Here is a 12033-nt window from a genome sequence, read left to right on the forward strand (position 1 = left end):
ATTCCTGATAAGATGCATGGATAGCCTAGTTTAGGTCACTTGTTCATCTACTTGGCTAAGTGCTGCTAAAGTTTGAATTCAGGCACAAATATAAGAAATATGGTGGGTCGGGCATAGTGGCTTACACCTATAATCCTAACACTTTGGGAGGCCAAGGTAGGAGTATCGTTTGAGGCCAGGAGTTTGAGACCAGCTCGAGCAACATAATAAGTCATCTTCTGTCTCTACAAAAAATAGAAAAATTAGCCCAACATGGTGGCCTGTGCCTGTAGTCCCAGCTACTCAGGAGACCGAGGCAGGAAGATCACTTTGAGCCCAGGAGTTGGAGGCTGCAGAGAGCTATGATGACACCACTGCACTTTAGCCTGGGTGACAGAGTGAGATCCTGTCTCAAAAGAAACAAAAATGAGGTGACTGTCAATTGGCAATAAAAACCCCAAAATAATAAATGTCTGTTTTGTATGGGTGGTTAGGTCTTACGAATCCTGATAATGGGCCTGCATTTACATCGAAGTTTAAGGAATCATTGTATGGAAATTGCCAACTCCTCCCAATATCAAGCTCTTGGTGAAAATATTCAAAAAGATATGTTGAATCTGTATGCTTGAGCTATATTGTGAAAATGCTGACAGACCAGTTTTCCTTCTGGTTTGCCTTCTGTATTTAATGCCAAATTTAGTTGTAATGATTTTCTCCCATCCAAACACTAACCAGGCCCGATCCTGCTTAACTTTTGAGATGGTATGGCCATAGACAATTTTTTAATAGTATATTATTCTCCCTATAATTCTCCCTAAACATCTTCTCCTCTATGTAGGATCAAGTTTTGTGAGGTCTGTTAGTTGGTAGGCAGGGCTACTGTGGCAAAATACCACAGACTGGGTGACTTAAATAAAAAAATATCTGACAGTGTTAGAGGCTGGAAGTCCAAGATCAAGGTAATGGGGAGGGGCTTTGCTTTCTTCTAAGGGCTCTTTTCATGCTTGTAGATGTCCATCTTCTCCCTGTGTCTCCTCATGGTCTTCTCTCTGTAAATGTTTATATCCAAATTTCCTTTTTATAAGGACACTAGTCATATTAGGTCACCCTAATGACCTCTCAATTTAATTGCCTCTACCTCCAAATACAGCCACATTCTGGGGTTAGGATTTCAACACATGAATTTTTTTGTGGGGGCAGATTATTCATTCTACAAGTACAACAATCAAAATAGATTAAATATACTGCTCTAGGTACATATATGTTTCATTTATTATTACCATGTGTTTTACTATTTAAGATGAGGCATGTCTTAATATGAACTATGTGCTAAAACAATGGAGGGTTTTAAGGACATAATTTTGTATCATTTAAGGCCAGAGAGCATTTGGGCCACAATGAAATACACATTTTGAAAAATATAATTCTTTTTTAGTGATAAAACCAGTGAAAACATTTCCTATAATGTAGTGTTTCTAATATTGTAATCCATGTATCACCTACATCAAAATAATCTGGGGTGTTGTTTGTTGGCTCTAACTCAGATCTACCAAAGCAGAAACTCTGAAGGTAGAGACCCAATAATCCAAATTTTTATAAGGAATTTCTGGTGATGCTGGTATACACTGAAGTTTGAGAACTGCTCTGAAGTCTTCTTTTTTTTTTTTCTTTTTAATTTAATTTCTTTCAGATTCACAGAATTAGAATAATGATAATTAGTCACCATATTTTCGATCCATGGGCTCTATCTATTTATCTAATCTAATCTATCCTCTCAAATATACTGAAATGTCCTTGAACTCACCAACCAAACTAAGAACTAATACATTGGCTGTAACTTACATCTACTCACATGTTCTTCCCTATCCCATCCCTCCACTCTCTATGATTTGAATTTGTATATATCTTTTTCTTGCTTAAAAATACATGTATGTTTATATAAGTATATATGCATGCATACACATATTTATTTCTGTATATACATATATAAATATAGACATATATGTCTAAATCTATACAACTATATTTCTATTATCTATCTACCTATCCATCTATATTTTTAACTATTTTCAACTCTAAAAAGAAGAGTATTAGGCTGTTCATAGTCTTCTAAGATTTACTCAGCTTCTCCTCCCCTCTGACACTGTACATTAAATTTCATCTAGTCTAAATTGTTGCAAATAACTTCATTATTTGTGCATTTTCACTGTTATATGTGTACATTTTCACTTTTATAGAATTATATTGAATAAATATATCATAATTGAATCATTCATCTCCTCTTAAATTGGGTTAATTTCCAGTATTTCCCCCTTATAAATAATCTTGCTAGTAATATTCATGTATGTGAATTCAATTACACAAATGTGAGGCATATTCTTTTATATATATATACATATATATATATATATATGCCTAATAGTATAAATGTTGAACAATAGGATATGAGAGTAACTTTGATAGTGTCAAATTATTTTCCAGATTTATTTTAGCTATTTATATTCTGATCAATAATGTTGAACTTATCTTCTCTAGCGTGTGATATTGTCAGAGCTCTTATTTTTGTCAATGGGATGGATGTGAAATTGTATCTCATTGTGGTCTTGATTTGCATTTCCTTAATCACAAAGAGGTTGGGCCTCTCTTCATATCTGGTAATTACATGTTTTCTCTTCTCTGAAATGCCTGTTTATGTCTTTTGCTCATATTTTTATTAGGTTCCTTGTTTTCTTTTCTTGTTGATTTTTCAGAAGGGTTTCTTTACTTTTAATATATCTTTAATCCTACTCCCTTTTCAGTTATATTATTGCAAATATCTCCTACCAGTTTCACTTATTTTCTTTTATCTTAAGTGCCTTTTGAAAAACCTGAAATTCTTAATTTAAATAGAATAAGCTTTATCAGTCATGTCATATAGCTAGCACTTTTCCTGTTTTGTTTTTGAAAAATGTTCTTTATCCCAAAGTCAAAAAGGTATTAATCTACATTTTTGACTAAATGTTTGAAGCTTTGGTTTTGATATTTAAGTTCATAATCTATCTGAATTTGCTTGAGTATAAGGTATTAGGTAAGAATCTAATTTTTTACAATTTTTTTTTACATATAGATGATCATTTTTCTTTATTAATTGAATTTTTTGTAATTTTGAACTGATCTTGCATTCCACCCTTGCTGTATATCAAGTTTCTTTATATGTGTGTGTCTGTCTAAACTCATTGTTATATTTTATGTTTGTGAAACTCCAATATGACACTAGTCCTATTATATTTAGTATAGCTTCATAATATGTCCTCATATCTGGTAGGGCAAATCTCCACTCCTTACTCTTCATATAAAAATATCTTGACTATTCTTGGCTCTTTAATCTTTCATATAAAATTTAAAATCAGCCTTCAAGTTTTATAAGAAACGTTGTTATCAAGTGACTTTAAAATAATAAAATCCATTCATCCTGTGGGCTCACTAGAGTCACAGTAAAAGGAAACAAAATAGTACTCTGGCCTCTCAAGCTATTCCATGGAATCACTTAATATTTACACATATTTAATTAAAAAAAATTTTTTTAAATGCAGTGTTTACTTTGAGAATTAAAAAATTATATTTTCTTAGAGCATTAGAGGAAAGGATTGTAATTTAAAGTCTGTATTTTTATCCCTATCATAATGGTTTGCACAGTGTGAGGATTTAGAGTAATGTTACTTCAGCTTCACCTGTGTAGTCGTAATGCACTATTTTGTTGAATGTTTCTTCATCTCTTTTTGTTTTATAGATATTCAATTGGCAATGACTGCTTTTCATTATAAGGTGGTTTATTTATTATTAATTAAAAGTAAGTAAATCCTGTTCTATGAATTTTAATATTTTGTTTTTGGGATAAATCTAGATAGATTTAGCATTCCTCTACTTAATAACAGAATGATACTCATCACCCAACCCCTATTCCTATAAGAGAAATAGTTTCAAACCTATGTATAACTGGGGTAAGCACACATAATATGGCAATCACAATATGACTCCACTTACTCATTACCTCATATATTCACTGGTTGTGAGTTAGGTCACATGTAAATTTGCAGCAGCAATTTACTGACCAGAAATCTAGTGGTCAAAGGAGGTTTGTGTAGTTTCTTAAAGTATTAATATGTTATTTATTCACAACACATGGCTTAGATAGTGATAGAATAGGCATAGTGCATATGTCTGTTACTTCATTTTATTTGTGTTAGTAAAGAATTTTTTGGTTCCCCCACTCCCCCAGTTTATATTTGCTCAAGGACATAGCATGTGAAGACATTTAGTATTCAGGTGTAGTGTACTCTGTTCTGTTAATTTTTTTTTATGCCAAGAAGGTGGAATGTGAAAAGGTTGTAAAACAAGGAAACAAACTCAAATGGTTATTTCTTGTTTTAGTCTAAGCCCGTTATAATACAGCACCAATAAACATGGGAGCTAAGATAATAAGAGTGTGAACCATTCTGTTTGTGTTTAAAATTCACTAACACATCAATTCTAATTTACATTAAGTGAAAAGGTATTTACAAAGCAAAAAACAAAACATGGAATATAAAAATGTGTGTCTATTCTTCTGTGCTGACCACATTCTTTGCAGTGAGCTTTGCTTGGTTTTAAGTTGTTACCTTGGACGGAAATCAGTTAGAAGAAATTGGATTCTAGGACTTGAGATCTCCTCACTGAAAAATCAGTAAACTGAAGGGAGAGAGGCAAACTTCATGATTGAGAAAAATTAAAATCTTCCCTGTAAATGAGGTTATGTACAAGATCAGACCACAAGCAAACAAAAACTGAAATGAAAGCATGAGTCAACAGCACACAAGACATACTGCAGGACAAATTATGTCTCCAATATAAATGAAATCAATTTCATGCACAATTTATTAGTGCTGTCACGGATGGTCTGTCCTAAGACAGAATCTAGGTGAATTGAGTTATTTACCTAGAGCAGTACCAAGTGGTCTTTTAGAGCAATGTTCCCTAAACTTTCTTGCTCCCTAGGGTGCTTGTTAAAAAATACAGATGACTTTGCCCTACCTGAGATCTACTGATTCAGAATTTACCATGCAGGAACTTGGAAATCTGTATTCATTATTAGTTAAGTTTCAAAAGTAGCACTTTACAGGAAGGTAATACATGAATCAGGAGAGCTCTAGTCAAGTGCGTTTGTGTGTGTGTGTGTGGGTGTGTGTGTATAGGGGGATACTACTCTATAGAAAGTAACATTATAATTTTTAAAATTGTATTCCCTAAAAGTGCACAATTCAGGATAGAATGATCTAGTTAACATTTAATTGATTTCCATTATTTTCCTAATAAGTGTAATGATTATTCTGGCTTTTATTTTATTTTTTAGTTAGGGAAACTATCCATGTTGGAGTGAAACCAGGGCCTTCTCATGAGCTAAACAGAATGTGCTCTAAGTTTTATTTTTCAATAGTAAATTGAGAGGGATAATTTAAAATATGCTTTTCCTTTTCTCCATTAAGCCAACATGAAGGGAATTTTACATCAGATATTTTTTTGTTAGTAAGTATAATAGAAAATTGCTTAAAGCAACAAAAAACAACTCAAATTTCATTCAATAATTTCAGAATGTATTCTTAAACTTTATAAAGAGAATTTCAATTTAATTAGATATTTTGCAATTACATCAACACATTTTCCTTTGACATTAGAGCATTTTGCATATGTAGCTTGTCAGTTTGTGGACTTTTGCTCTCTGGAAGGACGTGTATGCTTTACAGCAAGATATTCATTTTTCCAGTAGGAAGATAGGTTCAACGAGATTTACCAACTTGCTTGGAGGCACACATCAGTCAATGGAAAAGTCAGAAGTAAGTGAAAAATTCCTCAGTGACCACCCAGCCTCTTGTGGAAATGTGTTTGTTGCCATTGCTCTTTCTGAGACAACTTAGCCCTAGAGAAATCCACATTTCTTGCTTTGTTGTCCACAGTAGCCCTTTCCTTTCAGCATTGCAAGTGTCAAAATTGCTCTCGAGGATGATTAGTCAAAATAAGTGCTTTTTCTTCTACATTTTAATCTTTGTGGAAACTTTCACAGGAGTCAACGAGAGGGGCAGATGCTCGGAGCACAAGCCTCATCCTTTCCTCCTCCTGTGACCACCTGCTTCCTGTCTCAGCACTTAGATCCCCTCCCAGTCCAGCTGCTGCTTCTGTCCCAGGCCCCGTGGCCTCCTCAGTCATGGCACAAGTGCTGTGTGAGCAGTGACCCTGGCGGCTTCCCTGTCATCCTCCAGCTGCCTTCATCCTGAGCACTGACTTTAACAGATTCCGCTCACATTTCCACTGTCAGCCTGACGCCATGCTTCACAACTTCCCTGGTCCATTTCACTAGCCTCCTGCCTCTGTGAGGAGCTCTGGAGAGTCTCTAACACGCCTCGTCTGCCCCTTGATGCCTCGCACTTGAACCGTCAGGAGGTGGCGCTGTCCACCGCCTTGGACTCCGCCCACGCCCATCTCCGAGCAGAAACACAATTCTCCTGAGAGGAGGAAACGAGGTACGGTATGGAGGGCTTCTCCGAGATGCAGTTACAATGTTGCTCAACTAAGCTTCAAATTAACTTGAATTTTGTGAAAATAAGCATTAAAAAATATGCTTACATCATACTTAAGTCAGATGCAAAGGCACAGAAGACAAGCATAGTAAGAGACAAGTAGCGTAATTGAAGTAGAAAAAACACTACAATAAGAACCAAAATGTGTCAGGTACTGGATCTCTAATTTTTCCCTAACTTTACCAAGATTTGGGGGCTCAGGAAGTCTCTTTGCTCGTCTGGGTCTTAAACGCCTTATTAAAAAATGTAAATTGTAAAGTTTCTTCTGCCTAAGGACTATGGCTTTGGCCAGGTAAAGGTTTAAATTAAATTCATTTCATCATAAAAGTAAGTTAAAAAATATAACATTTAACAAAATTTGACAACATATAATTCTGTTAAAAAGATAACATTTTATGTTTGGTAGTAATATAACAATATTTTGAAAATATATAAAATGAAAAGCTAATCTCTTTTAATAAGATTGTTGGTATCCTCAAGTATTTCTTTTTGTGGATACACATAGACATATTTCTTCTTTCTCACCCTTTCCCTTTTCCTCTCTCTCTTTCTCACATATACAAAATTGTGGGCTTTTAATTTCTCCCTGCTTTTTTACTTAAATTATATAATTTAAATTAAATTTTGTCATAAGTATAATTTTATTTCAGTCTTTATCTTAGTTTTAAATGGTTATATTGTGTTCACAATTCTCTTATGTGATTCAATTTTGGGTTCTTATAAATAAAATTACAATCATAGACATTTATTATTTGTTACGTTTTAAATAGTGTCAAAATTAGTTTCCACATACAGATGCTCCTTAACATATCATAGGGATATGTCCTGATAAACCCATAGTAAAATCAAAAAATCTTAAGTAGAATCATCATAAGACAGAAACTTGTAGGTCATAAGTCAGAGACTTGTGTCTCATTTAATGGACATCTAATTTATTTATATTTTGTTTTATTCTCATAACCTTCTAAATGAAATAGCTTTCCAACAATATAAAATAACAACATGAAAATAGCACCTGAGAAAATCAGAGTAATGGAAAAATAAGTATAAAAATAAACTAAAGCAAGAGGTATGAAATGCATACTATAAAGTTTTATATATTCACTAGAGAAGCATGTCAAATTACATTTTGGATTTTTAGCAGCCAAATTCAGGAAAAGAGTGTTGGTTGGCATGGAGGTATAATAATTTACTCATACCAGTGTTATAAAATAAAATCAAACCAATTCTCTGAAAATTCAGAGTTTTTCTTGGTATAGAAATCTCAGGCAATGAAGATGTTTGGTCATATGCTTTTAGTATAGTTTTTGAACTTAAAGAATATGCACATATTTGTAACTTTTGATACATATTACCAAATTTCTTTCCAAAATCTGGCATTGGGCATTGTACGCATAATTTTTTCAGTGCACTAGCTGGAAACAGCTTGTCTTTTATTTATTTCTTTCATTAATTTCTATTTCTTTGATTGTAGCAAACTGAAATATTTTTCTCATTGTATTTTCCTCTAGTCGCATTTGCTAGATTATGAATTACCCAATCCCCTCTATCTGTAAGATTTTTGATTAAAGATCTTATATGGTGAAGTTTGTCTCATGGAGCTCTGGCATAAACTATATAGTAAACAAAGTAAATATTTTGTTAAGGTCCAGTTTACTAGATTCGGTTTTTCACAACTGAGGCATTTATATCTAATTGCAATGTTTTTGATTATGGCATGATCTAGTCCTCCTTTGTATGTGTGTGTGTGTGTGTATATATATATATATATATTTTTTATTTCAGCTCCTTATGGGGGTACAGAAGTTCAGGTTACATACCTTGCCCATGTACCACCTATCCCCCCGAGTCAGAGCTCCAGGCGTGTCCCTTCCCCAGACAGTGCGCACTGCACTCATCATGTAGGCATACACCCATCCCCTCCCCCCATCCCCCTGTATGTATATTTTTTAACAGAATTCTGAATTCTCTTACTACTGGTTTTAATATATTATTTAAAGTTGAAGAGAAAGAGCAGATTAACAGGGTGGCAATGAATGCATTTTGTCATTTTGTTGAGATAGGCCAGATGGGCCTACTGTCAGTTTGGAATCTGGAACTACTTTGCCCTTTAGACTAGATTTAAAATTTTATTAATTATATTTTCAATCAAAGAGATATAAGTTTTCAGTCATCCTATGACAATCAATCTTTGCTGTAGCCTACTAGTGAAAAAGCTATTATCTAATTCTCTTGATACTTTTTCCCCTTGCCAAACCTTTCAGGAACATTATTAGATCTGTGATTTAAGGACTCATTATGTTAACACACTATTCTTATCACCTGCTTTTCTGTGTTGTGCTGATTCCAAAAGAGTTTAAATCATCTGCAAAAAAAGGGTATTTTTTTTAATTTAAGTTTTTATGTTACATGAGTTACGCTAACATTTATTTTAAAAACAAAACAGCACGTTTTCTAGCACTGCTTTTAATCAGATGGCTCACTTAGCATGAGGCCTGTCTAACCTAGAGCCTTTCTTAGGATGCACTTTTGAATGTTTTAAAAATGTGTTGGGCACAGTTCTCTCAGAAAGGCAACCTGCTCATATTCCATCACGTTGAATGCATCTGCTTCAGCCACATGCTGTGTGAACTTAGATTGCCGGAGTCAGGGGAAAATCGCCACTGCCACGTGTTATGATGCTTTCCTTGCGTTTGAAACACGTTTGTAAACATTTTTCAAGAGCCAAGCACACAGGGGTAGTGGTATAGAAAAACAAGCACATGAATCTAAATCCAGTCTAGGCCTTTAGAAGACTAATACCTGTTTTTTTTTTTTTTTTTTTTTGCTATAGAATTGGATGGATACGAAGAATGTCCACAAGCCTGAGGGATAGAACGAAACAACAAAGAAAGGAATTTGAATTCTTTAGTCTGAAGAGAAGGTTAGAAGGTTAAAGACTGTCTTATTAATGGAATTCAAGTTATATAGAAGCTTTGTAATTGAGTCAAAATGAATTAACCTTTTTCAAAGGCAATTTTGATTTCTGTTCCAATGTCTTTAAATAAGAGTAAATGGTGGGGTAGTGGGGGTGGGGGTGGGGGTGGGAAGGCGGGGTGGGAAGGTGGGGTGGGGGGTGTGGGGGGGTGTGATAGTGTCTGAGTGAGGGCGACTTTTCCTAGGATTTCCGTTATATCACCACATGGCAGCGCACTCAGGACTTCTCAATCTCAGTTTAGTTTCCCTGTTCTTTCTATCTGCCCTTTAACCATTTCTTTTCAAAATGAAGCATCGTCCTAACAAAACTGTTCTGTGTACTCCACTGCAAAGAGATATTCAGAGATTGGTACAACTGCCTTCTGATATTAGAATGAGAGAAAATCAGTTTCTCAGAAGTTACCAAGTATGATTTTAATTTGGTATAAAGCAGGCATTTCTGATAGTGATGGTTGTTAAACAAAGAGAGCCCCTTTGGAGAAGAGCGCTATGCATCCCTCTCCCTGAATCACAGTAGCTAGCTTTACCACTCTAGAGATGTCTTGAAAAGCAAGAAATGCCCTAAATGGCTTGCCAAGATTTTTCACTCCAGTTTATAGTACAGGCTAAATATCCCTTATCTGAGATGCTTGCCACCAGAAATGTTTCAGATTTTTTTTTTTTTATTTTGGAATATTTGCATGTACATAATGAGCTATTTTGGGGATGGGATGCAAGTCTAAACATAAAATTTATGTTTCATATACACCTTTTACACATATCCTGAAGGTGATTTTATGCAATATTTTAAATACATTCTCTACAAAAATAAACTGTGTGTTATGCTCTTGAGTTTTGGTTGCAACTGATCACACAAGATCAGGTGTGGAATTTTCCACTCGTGGCATCATGTTGGTGCTCAAAAAATTTGGAATTTTGGAACATTTTGGAATTCAAATTTTGGGGTTAGGGATGCTCAACCTGTATCCATACAATATAACTGTGTCTCTAAATTCTAGACTATTTGTAGTGCTCTGTTTGTTCTGGAAAATATTGTACTGTGTAATTTTTAATAAGTTTGGTCTTTAGCTTGCCACTTGTAGTTTGAAATCTAATCTGAGGGCCATTATTATTATTGATCAAGATTATTTTCTGAATGACCAAAATATGCTTAAAAAGTAATAGTTTTGTTTGTTTGATTTTGGAAAACAAAAGCAAAGCTACTCTTTTTAATTTTCTTAGTTGTCAAATTAGATCAAAATTAACTTCACCTTAAAAATTTTTATTGGTAGTCAGTACTAAGTGATTACTAAATAATACAGATTTAAAGTAGGAAAATTTATGTCTAATACATACAATATTAAATTATTTTCATGCTTTGGATGTCGACTCATAAAACTATCCAGTGTTTACTATTGCTCCTTTTTCCCCCATCTAAACCATTGTGATGGTGAATTTTATTTGTTAACTTGACTGGGCCATGGGATACTCAGATATGTGATTAAACATTATTTCTGGATGTGTCTGTGAAGGTGTCTCCAGAAGAGGCTAGTATTTGAATTGGTGGACTGGAAAAACAAGTTGGTAATTGGTAAAGTGGATTGTCCTCTGTAATGCGGGTGGGCATCCTCCAACCCAACGAGGGCCCAAATAGAACAAAAAGGTTGAATTTTCTCTCTCTGCCTGATTGCTTAAGTTGAGATATTGGTCTTCTACCCTTGGACTGGGACTTATACTGTTGATACTAGTGGTTCTCAGGCCTTGAAAACTGAACCGGAATTTACACCATCATCTTTCTTAGTCTACAGATTATAGATAGCAGATCATGTGACTTCTCAGTCTTCATAATCATGTGACCAATTCCTTATAACAACTCTCTATATCTATCTATCCATGTATCTATGTATCTATATCTCCTCTTGTCTCTGATTCTCATGAGAATTCTAATACTATCATCATAAAAAAATCTGTTGATTGTGCAACACTTAATGGATATATGGCAGTGAGTGAGAACAGCTCCTGATAGAGTCTTAGCAGTGTCTCAGAATGAGAAATAAGGGAAAGATACTTAGAAAGTTTGAGAGCCTGGGCTGGGTGATTTTGAGGCCTTGCAAGGTTGTGAACCTGTAAGGATTTGTCAAAGTTTAGGGCATTATAGCTTTGAATTTGTGGATACAGCAAGGTATGGTCTTCAAGAGAATCTGGAAAGGCAAGTTGATAATCTGGATGAGTAAACACTTTAGTGAATACAGGCTTATCTCACGGAAGCAGATTATTTTAGGGAGTAACAAGCTATTTTGCTCAGTCCCAGCATTGTTTAACACAGGGACAGGAAAGTATGCCTGGCTCCAGCACCAACACAGTGCAGAGAATTATGTCAGTATTAATTTTTTGATTTTATGTTTAATCTCTCAAATCAGTAGTTATAAAATAGAGGAATAAAATTCTTAATTGTCATTTATTAAAAAGAATTGGAAGCTCAATTTCAAGATCTCTCATTTTCCTTGAT

Source organism: Eulemur rufifrons, chromosome 7, assembly GCF_041146395.1.
Source record: "Eulemur rufifrons isolate Redbay chromosome 7, OSU_ERuf_1, whole genome shotgun sequence".
Lineage (NCBI taxonomy): Eukaryota > Metazoa > Chordata > Mammalia > Primates > Lemuridae > Eulemur > Eulemur rufifrons.